General features: G+C 29.7%; 1 protein-coding gene across 2 annotated transcripts in view; it reads right to left on the bottom strand.

Moving 5' to 3' along the window:
• LOC113366315 overlaps positions 1 to 17,164 on the bottom strand; it is a 487,278-nt gene that overhangs the window by 267,005 nt on the left and 203,109 nt on the right. The window contains exon 1 of one of the 2 annotated variants that reach the window (XM_026607904.1): positions 8,527 to 8,568. The exons of the other annotated variant lie outside the window; for it this stretch is intronic. The gene's annotated coding sequence lies outside the window, so the exon portion shown is untranslated. Of the gene's footprint in view, positions 1 to 8,526; positions 8,569 to 17,164 lie in introns of those variants that run through there. 2 annotated transcript variants of the gene reach the window in all.

The following is a 17,164-nucleotide window of genomic DNA, read 5'->3' as shown; positions in this document are numbered from 1 at the left end:
TTCCCCAGATATTACTAACAGAGTGCTTATGATTATGAGCAATAACAAGCGCATTAAAGACTTCTTCAAAAAATCTTATGAACTATAATTTAAAACATGCCTAAATGACATGAAAGCAAGTTCTGCCAAATCAATTAAAATTGTAATTAAATTTCAGGAGAGACTCAAAACTAATTTTATGTATGTATTTTTGTTTCTATAGTTATACGCTGCAAATGATCATATTTTTGCCATATTATGACAAATAATCTTACTCTTGATATTGACTCAAGGAGATATTCTGGTCTGAAATTTTTATAAAATCGATTTCTTTCGATGTTTCAAAGATTAACTACTCAAGAATATGCGTACAAGATATTTTTTATAGTTTAAATCAATTTCGTAAATATGAACACGATAATCCTCTATCCAAACGAGTTTTTCTCGAAACTTTGATACGGCACCCACGATTTCTCAATTTCTACTGTGCCGATTTACTTGACATTTCCACAGAATCTTTTCTAAAAATTAGCTATTGTTGAAAAACTAGAAAATTTCTAATGAAAAATTGGATATTTTTTTCAGACATTCGCTATTTTGAAAAAAAAAATCTTGATTTTAACATTATATTAGATTGATAAGAATAATAATACATATATTTTTTCAGATTTTTTGCTAAAATCGTGAGTATGATTTTACGACTTTTGTTGATTTTAATATTTTTATATTCTCAAAACGTGAATTAATAACTTGTAAAAGAAAAAAATAGTAAAGAAATTGTTTGGTATTTTGAAGTATTTTAAAAATCGCATAAAATTCATTCCTTTAAACTAGAATACCCTCCTTAATCATATAAGAATGCAACGAAGAGTTTAAAAGTTCAAAGAATTTCCCAAAGAAATTGAAATATGACTAATTGCTGTATTGTCTCAAATTCTTCAAGAAACAAGCAAAAATTATAGTCGCAAAAAACGATGTAACCACATTTCTAGAATAATGCTTAAATAAGAATAATTGCTGTATTATCTCAAATTTTTCGAGAAGCAAGCATAAATTGTAGTCGCAAAAAACGATGTAACCACATTACTAGAATAATGATTAAATAAGTCCGAATTCTAAGGTCCTTTCTATTTATTGCCAAATAAAAACCGTTTAGTGTTAAAAGTTAACCATGTCACGAATCATTGCAATCAACGAAATAAGAATGCTACTACCGCGAGAATGAATTGCTTACATACAGCTCACACGAAGGCGAAGATTTATGTTTGAATTCTCTCCTGCACGAAGCCAATTAATTAGCGAAGGTCTTCAGCAGTAGCCAACTCCACTTTATATTAGTTATACTATATGTTAGGAAAATCCACATGGATAAGGAACGTTGACACAAAAATAAAATGGTAAATATTTACAATTGTAAACATAATTGGAATATAATATAAAAAAACTTACGAGTAAAGTTGAGCTACTTCTTTTACTGACATTGTTTGACAGAAATGCGTATGTGATATCTTCTCCCTCAGAAAAGTAAATGAATGATAAGCAATCACAAAAAAATAATTTCAACCACAAAATCCAAGAAAAACATGAATATTAATCGCTTCAAATATAATGCCGTAAAATGTCTCGGTCGAAAGATATTGTTATTGTATCATTTTAGTTAAGTTATAAGACAGTGGGGATATACAAAGTTATCTTTACTTTATATTTGCTCTCGGGGTTGCCTACGATGGCGCATACATCCTCGTGGAGTGACATCAACGAGCGGTCGGAAATAATCGCTCCGCGTGCCGGAAACGATAGAGTACCCATAGTGCTCGCAAGCAAATAGTAGAAGTGATCAATATTATATTACACATATATATATATATATATATATATAAATAATATAATACATATCCAGGGCCGGTCCGAAAATATTATTTTTCTAGCGCCCCTCCCCCTATTATTTTAACTGTTTTGACATTTTTAAAAATACTTTTTAATAATTCTATGTTTAGTACACAAAAAATTAGGTACTATATGTAAACTGAAAGCGCAAAAATACATTGATTTTAAAATTATTCAGAACGAGGCAATTCGCGGGTGCTATATATTATATATTGCTTGCAAGAATATTCTTAAATTTTCAATTATTTCTGGCGCATGCATAATATTAATATTTGGGTTTTGAAACATTTATTTATTTTGAGCATTTTATGCAATTTATTCTATTGAGCAAATAGATTAAAATTTCTAGCCTTTCATTATTAAACATAGCACTGGTAGGTACTTCATGTTGGGTTATTCTAATTTAATTTTCCATTATTTGAAATAACCAAAATTGCATCGTAAACTTCTAATTGATATCGTAAGGGACAAATTGTAAGTATTCATCTTTACTTTCCCATTTGTTATTTTAAAGTGAAATTTTTAACGTATTTTGAAAATATTGTCTATAGATTAGTAAAATATGCAAGAGAAGTATATATTTCTTAAATGATATTGAGAAAACTATATTATAAATTTCATATTCAAATCTCGTTTTGGCGTGCGACCGCATTTTTTGCATGCATTGCATTCAAGGCAGGACCGGCCCTGTACATATCTGTTAGAATGATACGATAATACATTTTTGCAAATTTTTACTTTATTATATTCATATTTCTGAAATAACGCTCTAAGAAACTCAATTATTGGCTTGACTGCAACGATTACAATATGCGTTATATTGGAGAAAGTTCTAAATATATTTGCAAGGGAATAAGAAGCCAATTCTGCAGTAAAATAGACCAAGGTTATGACAAGACTATGTTAGGTAGCAGTTTTCATATAAAGTTGTATTAAAAACTGACAAAATTCTAGGTGGTTTCTGTACAGTAAGGCCTTTTAGATAAAAAACCGAAAATAGAAACGCACAAATGACAAAAAATGATGTTATAATAACTGCATTGAGACATATTTATAACCTCAAAAATTCACATCAATTCGAAACTATTCTTTCAGAACTTATGATTAATTCATATTTTTAACACCGTTCATCTATTATTTCATATATAGAAAAAATGAGAACTAGAAGAGAATTTTCTGAATATTTTGTAATTTCATGAAATTCCTCTTATGTTAATAAATGTAATTCATCTATCATTTCATGACAACTATCAGCTTATTATTTTATACTTGGTATCTAATTTCCTGGTAATATCTCTCTGTTCTCCTTTCTCCAATTTCATCTATCTCTCTTTAATTCAGTTGATATTAGCGAATAAAGCATCTTTTTTTGTGGAATATTGATAATGTTCACTTTGTAAGTTTTTTATCAGAATATATTTTGTTAACTAAAATTTCTTTTTTAAAAATAATAGTGGTTCAAAGTTTGTGGTTTGGGGTTTTCCTGGTTCGGAATGTTTTTATTTATAAAATTCAATATTATTGTTTTAATACTAGAAGAATTGTATACATTGTGTAGAATAAGATTTACTGAATAACACAAATATTGCACCGTATAAATAAAGAATTCAATTAAAATATTATTTCACAGACCTTTTATAAAAACAGCTTATTATTATTTTGACAGAGTATTTGCAGAACCTTGAAGAACCCATTACCTTCGAACTTTATAAAACGTCTGTACAACTAGTCATTTGTTCAAAGATATTGCGAGAATATTACTTAAATTTTCTAAGTTACACCATCACACGACCTTTAAAATGAATCGTATTAAAATGTAAATGTAGAGATAAGCTCTGAAATTGGACTTCTAGAACTATAAATCGCCATAAAGTGATAATAATGCCAAAAGTACATCTAGTTTCCTTTAAATAAAACGATAAATTTAAGTCATATAAACAGATCCCAATCTCGAGATTTTCTGAATTTTATTGCGCAGAATTATTACCCAAATAAATTATAGAGTCGACGAGATAAAGATAAAGACCGCTACTGTTCAGCGGCGACGCGTTTACAAAATTCCCATCAACAAAGTTTTGAGAAAGACTCGTGTTCAGAACAAAATCTCTAATAATATATGCATGTTGGTTCTCAGAATTCAACTTTTAATACTATTTTATTTCCTCTTCTGAAACAGTTTTGATTCAGTTCTTTCGCAGAGTTACATACTAGGTCAAATATTCTTTATTTGTTTTGCAAACTCCCTTTGCTTGTACCGGCATGTATGCGATTCCTGTTTACTTAATTCAAGAATCATGGTAAGATCAACAAAATCCTATAATACTTTCAATTCGGACGATTCTAGTGATTCTAAAATAAGATGAAACCTTCAAATGAGGATTAATCCGATATAAGAAGGGTAGGTCATCGCAAAAAGGCTTTACAACGAAAATTGAATTTTAAGCTTGCGAGGAAATGAGTTTAATTCTATTTTGAAACATACTCACAAAGATGAAGGAATATAAGAAACAACTACGTCTGGGGCCACTAATCGGAATAATTTTGCGATATTTGTGAACAACTAAATATAGACGACTGATATATTTAAATTATTGGTATTTATAAAAATTAATTTAGAGAATAAAAAAAGAAAATAAAAGTAATCGCTTGTAGGTAAGTTAGAGCGATTAGATTTGAATCAAAAAGTTTGATAATCGAGTAGCCTGATGTCAAGCAGTAGTGACATCATCTTTGACTTGGAAATATAGAATAGCAATACGTTATCCAAGTGAAAATAGCCCTTTACCCGGTATTACTGCATCAATAATAAATTCAAGACTATTACGAATTGTAATAATGAAATTCATCGCATAGAGGTGAGACAACTGTTTAGATCGCCTTCTGAAAAATCTACATAGTTAAGTACATCATCGGAACATATTATGACTTTTAAGTTCTAATCGCCATTCAAAAATATATGAATTTAAAAAAATGATATAATAAAACAAAATATTATGCTGACAAAATAAAGACATTAGTTTGAAAAATTGTTAGAAAATGTAATACATAACTTAAAATGGGACTAACATAAAAGTACATTTTGTTTGCTTTTTTTTATTTTTGAACTGCAATAAGAACCTAATAGTCCTATAAGCTGTTGTGCTGATTTTGCTAGTCTGTTTGAAAGATGGCAACCCAAACAGTTGTCATATCTCTGTATGAATAATTATTATTACAATGTCTGTAATAGGGCGAGTATGGTGCAGCAATGCCGGGTGGGGGCCATTTTCACTTGGAAACATATTGCTATCTATATTTCCAAGTGAAAATCGTTGTCACTGTTGCCTGACAACAGGCTCGAAGTGGGTGTCGAACCCGAGACCTCTGAAAGAAGTCCCGTCGCTCTTAACTGTTTACGTTCGGGCGAGCCTAAGTACATTTGATAGTAGAATTCGTATCAGCTTCCAGAAAATGTAAATTTGTATTTAATTTGATTTGAACTGAATAGTCACTAGTACGTACTAGTATTATTAATTTGAAGGATGTAATAACCATATTGTCAATCACATAATTTTAGCTCAATTTACGGATCATTTGCAAGACGATTTGTTGAGTAGGTACTTTAACGTATATACGTAGTATGTATCTGAAAATAATTAATAGTTAATAGTATTATTCAAGAATATCTTTGAAATCCACAGACACACTCAATCCAATGATCATCTATTTATAGTATGTATTTCCATCTATTCCTAATAGAACTCTCGAGCATGCAATACATAATCCTTCTTGTTGGCCTACGCATCAGTTTGTTAATGAGATTCAATGTATTCCCATTAACTTCATGGAGAAGGGGTATTTCCATGAAGATGCGAAATTATATCATTTCATCCATGGTCTGAAACTCTAAAACGGCGGAGGCATTCAATTTTACGCTTGATTTTCATAAAGGCCTTTTGAATATACGTCGCGTGTGCGAAATGCTCTAAAACCGCCTTCTGTAGCACTTGGCGAAGCGAAATCATTCCGGGAGTCGCTCGCAGTACTTGTCGTTCCGTGCTCGATCGTGTGTTCAGAGAAAATACATACTTTCTTCGGTGGCTATACAACGAGAATCACTTCTCTTAATAAATAATATGATGTCGATAAATTGGTATTTTAAACGGCATTTGATTTTGAATGCATATTCTACAACGGCCTAGAAATATTTGGACGTATTTTCGTTTTATTATATTGGCCATGAAAATGACGAGCTTTTATACAGAATGGTTTCTACACCTGGTAGGGACTCTAGCGGAGCTTTTAATGGGACTAAGTGAAGTCCGCAAAACAACATATATAATAAATTATAAATATATCTTCTTTCATTATAACTTAGTAACAAATCAGTGATTGTAGTTAGAACCTCAACAAATATATAGAAATGCTAAACAAATCAGTGTTTAATACAGTCCACAACTACAAGGGTTAAATTATAACTCAACAACCTGAGATATCAAGAAATTTCATAACTACGTAACGCACATACAATATTCGATCTTCGTCAACAATTCTCATTCATTATCATAATTTCTTGGCAGTAATTATTCTTATCAATATTTTGGTTATTGAAATTTATTTTCAAGATTTTTCTTTAAACAATATTTTAGTTGCTATTTGTATTCATTTTTGATAATTGTACTAAAATAATAATTACTCTGTGATTCAATTTATTTATAAGAGTTCAATTTTAGTGCTACTTGTCATAAACCCAATGAGCTAACGAGACATGGAGTACTGTAAGCTTATATATTGCGCGCGGTCGACTTTTTCAAAGTTTAATTAATTTTTATAATTAAACCGCTTATCATAGGCCTATAATATTTCAATATGTTCTGTTTAACTATCACAGTGCGAAGTTTAATAAAAATTCCAAAATAAACCTGTGGTTTTCTTTATGAGTGAAATTCAACATAATGTAAGGAGGCGTCCAATAATCACGTGAGGCTTTTAGGAAGAGGGGGGATTTAACAAAAAATCACAAAACATCACGTGTATTTATTTTTCACCTGACTTTTTGTAAAAAAAATCCAAACATTTTCAAAAAAAATTTAAAAAATGCATTTTTTTCGGAACTAAAAATGCACGTAATATTTGCTGGGGCAAGGGGGGGGGGTAATTGTGAATATCACCACGTATGACCAAGGAGGAAGAAAAAAATCCTTAAAAAAATGATCACGTGATTAATAGACGCCCCCTAAGTTGTATATCTACGATGTATCCTTATTCATTAAATGTATTTAAGATTATATCCTCAAATACGAAAAAAATGGTTTGCGAATACATTACTTATATAAAGTCATCATCAAACAAAATTTGCATATATAAAGCTGTATAAGCTATGGAAACTTCCAATTCAAATCAAAAGCACTATTAGTTCAAAGATTCCAAAATAATTATTATAACTAAAAATATAATAACATCACAGAAAATTATAGGTAAAGTAAGTTTTAATTTTATTAACAAATGAATTTCGTAAAATGCCGCAAATATAGTTAAAATTTATGGTAGGTTATGGTAAAAAATGTATATTTATTTAATATTGTATAATAAATTTTCGCTATTATTTTAAACAAAGATAAATTTTGCATGTTATGATAATTAAATTGAGTGAACTGAAATTTTTGATAAGATATCTAAAAATCATCTTTAAATAAGATTTCTAGAGTATCTGAATAATATAATTTATATTCCTATCTTGAATTAAACTAAATAACCGAATTAAGTTATAAAAATCATTGATAGCATTTGACAAGAATGAAGTAAATTAATTTAACTTTTAGTATTAATTAAAAAAAATTATTATAGAAGATGAGAACTTGAAGTCGTGAAGAAACTAAATAGGACAAGTATATTAATTTAAAATATAAGCTTGCCAGAGTCTAGTGAGTATAATGAAATCATGACAAATATGGAATAATATATTTAATGCAAACTATTTAAATAAATAGCAATTGCAGTACCAACTAATTCATAACCTACAGTAATGTGACCATTTAAGTTGAGCTTTCCCGCTCTTTCATTACAATTTATCTAGAACCTGCGCTCCTTTACAGTATAATGTACGGAAACTTCGAGCTTTGCGTAATAATGATAATTATAAAATTATACCGTATTTTATGACGGGAACTAAAACTTTCAACTTGAATTGCCTTCATCATTTATATTATTACAATCGTGACCCTAATTTGAATTTGCATATTAAAACGAATATGTAAAAAGCATGTTACTCCCCTTATGGCGTTGATTGACGAGATAGAGTAATTAGTAAAAACAAATATAAAATATTTGAATATTCATAAGATAATTCTACTGCCGGCTTAAAAAACAAATTTAGGACTCTGGTTATAAAAATATTACCATATGTGGTGTAACACTATCCATATAAAATAAAAAAAAAAAAAAACGGTGAGAAGCACCACGAAAATCCACGTTCATAAAACAGAGAAAATATTCACTATTAAAATTTATCCAATTCAGGACAGGTTTAAAAATTACTAAAAATAAAAACTAGTAATTTAATTAATAAAGAGTTGCGTTAATTATAAACAAATATAGTATATAATTAATATATCTTCAACAAATAATAAAGATAAGTTTATCTATCAGTTATTATGTATCAGCTTATTACTAAGGACTTACATTAACTAACTTGAAGCTTCTATACATCCAGTGTCTGCTCCTGAAAAAGAGAAACATATATCAAAAAAAAATCATGACAAAGTCATTACAAAAATATATCTAAACGATAACAGTCTTAGTTTTCAACAACAAACAGTAGACATTGAAAAGATGCCGCCGACAGAACACACAGGTGAGTAAGAAATCTAATTAAACTAACCGTTACCTGACTACTAATTAGTAATTAAAAAGAATACGAACAAGGACAGTAATTAAGTAAACGCCCACGTTGAAAACGCACAGAATATACGAATAGAGACCAGAAACATTTCCGTACAGAAAGCTGAAACGTTCTGAATAATGCAAATGGAGTTTCCAGTCATTTGTTATTCCATCACAGGTAAATGTGCAACTGCAGTACGAATACTTTGCTCGCCTCGGACGGACGATAGAACCAATGTAACTAGAACGGGAATGGGTTCTGAATTCTTTATGCGTTTTGATAGATCGTATTTTTTCGGACATGTGTTTAATATTTTACGCATTTTCTCCGAAACATTTCTTCGCTTTCATATATTTCCACTGTTTTCAGACACACATGCATTCATACATAGACATCACCTACCTGATTATACTACAGTATTTGCACTAAAAATGTAACTAAAATTCAATTATTTTTCCAGTTACATTTAGCTGTTTTGAGAGCTATAGATACAAGAATTAATGTTATTTTTGGTTTGTACATGATCATAAATAGAATTTGTTATTTTTTAAAAGTTGGTTTCGAAACCCCTTTTTTAGACATATATTTTCAGTTCGAAACAAATTTTTATACAAAATATCTGTTTTCAATAACACCCAAAAAATTGCAATTGACAAATGTAGCCAAATCGGTCACATTAATGAAAGCACCCTTGCAACATAAATAATACTCGAACGTTTGCCCAACTGTCTTTAAAACTAAAATTGATTTTAGTAAGTTTATATGTATAATCTTAATTTACTCTTACCTTTTGGCTTTTGTGATAGTTTACAAGAATTAATGATATTTTTTGTTTGTACATGATCATAAATAGAATTTCTTAGTTTTTAGAAGCCGGTTTCAATACCCGTATTTTAGATACATACTTTTTCAATTCAAAAAGAGTTTAATAGAAAATATCGGTTTTCAATGTATAAATAACATTAGAAAATTGTTATTGACTAATGTAGCCAAATATGTCAGATGTCAGAGTAATTATTCGGTCGTTTGATCAACTGTCTTCAAAATTAATATTGATTTTAGTAAGCTAATCAAGCTTACACATATAAATATAAGCTTAATTAACTCTTACCTTTCAGCTTTCAATAAAATTTACATTATATAATTATACATAAACAATAAATATTTTTTTTTAGAGTTATTAAATCCTGGTCAACTATTGCGTACGAAATTGTTATACTATATCTTGAATAAAAAAAAGTTTTCATTAATAAAATTGAACAGTAAATAATTCTAATAAAAACTGCTTCTAATTGTTCTGAATGTTTTGTTAATTTTTTATTTTAGAATTACAGAATATTCGAGCTATTTTTTACGAATTTTTCTTTGTCGAAGTCATGAATAAAAATTGTATGTAAAAATAACATTTATATCTGTACAAAAAATGTATATAATTGCAAATTAATTAATATCAAAGACACAATAAATTTTGTATTAACCTCATGAATAATAAATTGTTTTCAAGAGTAGAGCATGCCTAAACTACGTTTTATTTTAATTTTTCATTATTATATTTTTTTTTGTATATTTAATTGTACTTATTAACATTGTAAGAAGATATGAAGCTCAGTGAATAACGAATAGCTTATATTAGGGAATGCAATACCGGTAAACCGCCCGATTTTTCGGCGCTATTAATACCGATATTTAGCCTAAAAATATCGGTATTTTCGGAATACAATTTATTGGAAATTATTCTAATTTAACACATCGGATACAGACAATACAGTTTATTATAATAATATAATATGATCTTTTATAAGTTTTTTGTCTTTCTTACTCATACGTTTAATTTTGGTAAAAAGTACTCATTATACTCGATAATGATGATGAGTTAATTAAATTGGATATAATTTTGTTAAATTATTATTAAAAAAATAAACTTATTGTTTTTTATTTTTATTTGAATATAGTTGTAGTTGTATATATAATTTTTTATAATTGTACTAGTAACTTTCAATATTGTTTACATTTGTTTCATTCCGCTTTTAAAATGAAAAATTACCGAAATACCGGTATTGAAATTTTTTAACGATATTGCATTCCCTAGCTTATATGTATAAAATGCTTTATCTTAATTTTAAACGATATTCTTTTGAACGACCTAAAGGTTTTCTAAAACGCATTTAAAATCGAATCAATCGCATTACTGTTCACAAAATCCATTTTATTTAGTATCATGAAATCAAAATTTCGTTCCAGAAACGTTCACTTGAAGTCGATTTGAAAATCATAGCAAAGCATGTCTAGTGACGATCAGTATGATTCTTCGCTTTCATTCGACTATTCGCTATTTAAAGATGTGAGCGGGCAATATAAGTCTTCAGGACAATATAAGTCTTTTATAAGCGGTGATTCGCTCGTTGGCAACGGAGAAGAGCGCGGACGTCACGCTCGGGTCAATGGGGCAATTGACCCTCCCGGGCGCGCCCACTCTGTCATATCATCTTTAGTTTCACCACTAGCGACAACAAATAAACCGATCTCTCAGAACTGACAAATCGCGATCTGTTTGACATTTAGCGAAATGTAAAAGAAAATTGTATAGAATATAACAAGAATTCCCAAATAACACAACAGACATATTTGTTACATTTCATCCAATAAATCTATAATGAATTTTATCCATAATAGCATCCAATCAATCATCATTAACAAAAAATAATAATCCTCATTAAAAAAATGCAAATGAAATTTAATAATCAATTCACACTCATAATTAATAAATTCACTAAAAAAAGATGCAATTGACAATAAGCTACTTTTATATAAATCTTTATTCAAACCAATTTGGTGCTATGGTATATAATTGTGGGACAGTGCTAATATAGAAATAATACAGAAATTTCAAAACAAATATTTAACTAGCTGTAAGTGGAATTCTGTCTTAAGGCAATTAAGGCATCGTGCCTTAAGGCAAATTGCTGGAACTTCCCGTACCAAAAATTATTATTTTTTTAAAAACGATTAACATTTTTGAAAAAAAAATTACTTTGAAAAATAAGATTTTTGAGAAACTATAAATTGGCCAAAAAATTACTTTTTTTTGAAAAAAAAATTTTTTTAAAAAAAATTTTTTTTTTTAATTTTTTTTTTGTTTTTTTTTTTTGAAAAAAAAATTTTTCTTTATTTTAACATATTGTGGAAGATCTGAACTTTTTTCAAAGCAATCGTACTGTTTTAACTGCATAGGGACAAAATATAAAGCGCGTAAGTGCCGCGTCGCTGTCTAACGCATAAGCATTGGTACGGAACCCATAGGAATGTTAACAAAATGTATACTTATTGTTAAAATCTCTATAAAATATCTGATAATTTGATGTGCATATGTCTAATGATCATTTTTGACCGCCAAATGGCTCATTTTTTTACTTTTTCCTCCATATCTCCGAAACCGCTAGACCTACCTTCATGAAAATTTTATCGATTCTTCATCTTGTCAATACAAGTGAAACGTTTTTTGAATTATTCAAATCGGACGCTCCGTTCTCTTAAAAACTGAGTTACCGTTTTCGGCACTTTTTGCCCCGTATCTTCGGAACGGCTAGACCTGCCTTCGCCAAAAACTAATCAGCACGTCTCCTTATCAATACGAATCGAATGTTTTTTGAATTATTCAAATCGGTTGATCCGTGTTCCCGAAATCGTCGACGAAAATTTGTATCCGCACATACATACACACACATACATACATACACACACACATACACACACACATACACACACACATACACACACACACACACACACACACACACACACATACATCCATTTTTTCTAAGGTATGCCAAAATGTTCAGAAACCTTTGAAACGTAAAGATATATAAAAATTTTCATTTTCGATTTTTTTGCGATTACTATAACTTACCCTACGGGAAGTTAATTACCCTACGGGAAGTTAAAAATTGCATTAGAAGCTCCAAAATATGTTCCCAACTGGTTGATTCATGTCGACACGAATACACCTACCATAAATGAAGTAATAACAAAAACAGTACACATATATAGAAACAAGCTTATCAGTCACCCAAATTCATTAGCAAACTCCTTGATAACAGAGAACTATCCAAGAAGATTGAAAAAAAAGCGCCACTGGATTTAACCCATCAACTCTCCTGATAAAAAATGAAAACTTAATTATTATTTATATGAAATTATTTAATAAGTAAATAGTTTAATAAGTAAATAATAAATGTACTTACTTAAATGTAAGTTCTTGATAACCATTTAGGTAGAGCCAGACTGTCAAAAAGATCTGATTTTCGACCACCAAATAACATTTTTTTAAACTGTTTTAGCCTGATGTGCAAAACCGATGGGCATGCCTTTCCAAAAATTTAATCAGTTTACTACGTCTATAAAAGTGAAATGTTTTTTAAATGAATCAAATCGGAAGCTCCGTTATCTCACAAACTTAATTGTCATTTTCTGCACTCTTTGCTTTAGTTATCTCCGAAACTACTGGACAACTTTTACCAAAAACTAATCAGCACGTCTCCTTATCAATAAGAATCGAATGATTTGGAATAAGTCAAGTCGGTTAAGCGGTGCTCCCAAAAGCGTCGACGAAAAATTATATCCACACATATACATACATACACATAGATTTACTCCAAGGTATGCTAAAATGTTCAGAAATTTTTGAAACATAAATAATAAGGTGACCATAACTTTCAAAGTCAAAACCGGGACGGCAATTTTTAGTTATTCTAATCCGGGATGGTATAATAACACTTTTTTATATAAATCTTTTCTTTTATAAAAATTTCGGACTTTTAGTAAGAACTTTATTATTCGATTATATGTCATACTTTATCATCTATGATATTATATCTTATATCGATCTAAGTGTTTCGCGCTTTTAAGTCTTGTATAATATCTATTCAATTTCATTCTTAAATATAATGAAAAATTTAGCACTTTGTTTTCATAATTTTTGTTAATTCATCTGCTAATTTTCAAAAAACCGGGACAATCCGGGACAAAAGATCTAAATCCGGTACAAATCATGCTTTTAAAATAACACGGGATACAAGGTGGAAATCCGGCAATGTCACGGCCAATCCGGAACGTATGGTCACTTCACTAAATAATGCAATTTTTTTTTTTGCGATTACTATAACTTATCCTATAGTAAGTTAAAAATGTTTAAAATTGTATAATATATTTATATAGAAAGTTAAGTAATGTAATATATTAAAATGCAACGATTGATGAATAATGTAATTACACATAATTTTGTTAGGATCCATGGTTAAAAATGATGTAGACTTGGAAATGAAATTGTTTCTATTTCTTGAATAGAATTAACCAAGGACCTTTTTTTTCATCATACATCAATCTTAATATGTTCCGAGATATTAGTCCTAGAAAATATTTCCATAACTCAGCACGAGTTTTCATAATTTTCATAAAAATTTAAATAAATAGAAGGAGAAACGTCGACAAGTTCGTGTGATTTATATGCACATATACGCTCGTATTTCTCATTTTTTCCGCGTGCTTTATGCTTTACTGCAATTTCTTTAACGCTACACTACACAAACAAATCGTCTTCGCTCCGATAGAATAATTCTGCGCCACCCCGCACTTCAAATGGAATCACGACGCTTCGAAGTGCTTAAGTAAAATTCTCAGCCGTCTCTTATATTATATCATCTCTTATTTTAAAGAGATAACTGCGAATCCGCCAACTTTTTAGTGGTCTTCTCTTCAGTCAGAGATCGTGGATATGCGTTATCTACCACGAGTCTCCATAGAGCTGAAATACATGTCTCGGAAGGTGTTCGTCCTTATATTTACGGCAATAAAACGATAAATGCTTTTAAAACCGAAGCTATTCGAGGAGCAGCTGAGCACGATTTCGTGCATAAAGATATAAAATGACACTACGAGAGAATTAGCTTTGGAGTCAAGGTTCTTTTGAAACAAAAGTTTAGTTGAGCAATAAAAATTGACCTACCATAAGGTTTTGGAACTGTTATTTACGATTACGGTTCTAAAGATCAAATGGACAAAATTAATAAAAATTAACCACACTATTTAGTCACAGTTTGACCAAAGCTCTAGTTTGCACTTGAAAGGAAGTGTACGGTTTTTCAAGGTACGGTAGTGATAGTGGCCATAATAGCTAAACTATACTGATTTTGAGATAGGGTCTAAAAGGAGAAATATGTATGTTTGTTTGAACATGTTCCCATTTTTGCGTTCAGTTTGTATGCTGCATTGCTATTAAAAAATCAAAAAAATAGTTTCTTTGATCGATTTCTTTTAACAATAACTGTTACGTGTATGCAGATAGATCGCTTTGTTTGTTATTTTGCTGCAAGTTGAACATTAGTAGTATTTAATTACCAGCAATTAGTTTTAGCGTAGATCATTAATTTATCTCAGGTTTTGATACCCATTTATGTCGGTTAAATCAGACTGTCGAAAAAATCTGATTTTCGACCACCAAATAAAAGATAGTTTACATCGTTTGTTATTTTGCTGTAAGTTGTGACATATGGATGTGGGTATTGCCTTTTCGGGTCAAGATTAAACTTATAAAAGAAAATCTAATTTAACTAATTGTAAGACAAAATACGAGAAAGAGAGAGAAAAGAAAAATTCAATACCAGAAAAAATCACAAAGATTTCATGTCAACTTTGTTTAAAAATTTTTAGTTTGTTATACTTTGTTATATTTATTACACTTTGTTAAATTCGTGAGCTTTGTTAAAATGATGAGGTTGTGTTGTGTTGCATATTTCTGACAATAGAAGTCGTTGTACACCATTTTGGTGTTTACAGCTACAGTTTTTAACCTATATGCATGCCTGTCATAACCGTCCTTAGGGTGTGGACGGTTGTGACACTCGCCCTTTTCTTACATGATTTGATTTTATGACTAATCCATCGTATTTATGGACATTACTGCAGTATTTCCACGTAGACAAGTGTTCAAATTACTATTTAATTTACTTCTCTTCCAGCTAACAGGTCAATAAACAAAAAAAACTGGCACAACCGTATCCAGCCTCCATTACTATCACTTCGTTCCGGCTTGGCGTTTAATTCTGGGACACCCTGTATGCTCGAATCATAATTGTAAGTTGATGATGTGTTTATATTTCAATTTGAATTTTCCTCAAAAATTACATATCAAATTTTATTAACCACTTCCCATATCAATTGATATATAGATGGAATTCATATATTTTTATGTAGTTAGTAGTAAAATCTTCATCATCATATCTCATTATTTATATTACTACTTGTCTTTATAATTTATGACACCATAATAATTCACTTAAAGCATAAACATAAACTACATCAGTTATCTCCATAAAAATGTCATAAATATTTGCAAAAGTATCGAAGACTGATCATAATATCGAGCAAGAAAGTTCAATAAACGATCTGTTATATCTGATTAGTATAAGGATAAAAGATCAAATAATAATTGCAACAAACTTATTTCTGGATAACTCTGTTGGAGCGCTACGAAACATTAATAATATAATAAAGTTTTAACGGGGACTGCTTCTCTCTTTCTACAATCACTTCTCACGGCCGGGTAATTTCTTTCGCAATAATCGTTAACGGTTATCAGAATACGTTAATGGAGCGAACTGCAAGATCACTGCGCTGATAATATTGGGAGTGCCGTACTTAAAAGTTCGCACAAAACGATGTTTATGAAAAATCACACATTTATATACCTATATATATCGAAGCATGTCAGATTTATCATTCTAATGGCTTTTGAGAATTATTTATATGCAGAAATTGAGTATAGAGGATGGCTTTTGCACGCCGTGGATGTTTATAGAGTCCCATAATAATTGTGACCATATCTTTAGGATAGCTCAGCTATCATATGATTGAGAAAACATTATGTACTTTTAGCATGTTATATTACTGTGATAAATTATATACCAAAAATAATTCACTAGTTAAAATATAAAAATCTATAATATCAATTACAGTTGACGGTGTAACTGCGTCGCACAAAAAACAAGAAGATTTTATTAAAATTGCAGTATTCAATTAAAAAAATATATTTTATTCAATAAATATTATATCTTAGGCATTGTGTATTTCCTCACATAGATTAGAATATAACATAGTCATGTATAAAATAATTTCAACTAGAAACTTTTTATGAGGAGTTGGTAACCAAAGCAGACCATCCCAAATATACTTGAACTCCATTGAATCGCGTGGAAAAACTTAGATATTTTTTAAAATGTTATCATATCATCTCCAAATGATTTACATGCTATTTTCCGCTTATTTTCACATTATTTTATTAGATTGTTTTTACTACATAAATGGGTTTTCGCAAAACTTGCAATAAAAGTCAGTACCACATCAGATTTTTGCTGCCATATAACGACAGATATAAATATTTGA

Source organism: Ctenocephalides felis, unplaced genomic scaffold (assembly GCF_003426905.1).
Source record: "Ctenocephalides felis isolate EL2017-DRISC unplaced genomic scaffold, ASM342690v1 CF-g0.4_SCAFFOLD_01170, whole genome shotgun sequence".
Taxonomy (NCBI): Eukaryota; Metazoa; Arthropoda; class Insecta; order Siphonaptera; family Pulicidae; genus Ctenocephalides; species Ctenocephalides felis.
This window is presented reverse-complemented; position numbering and strand designations above follow the sequence as displayed.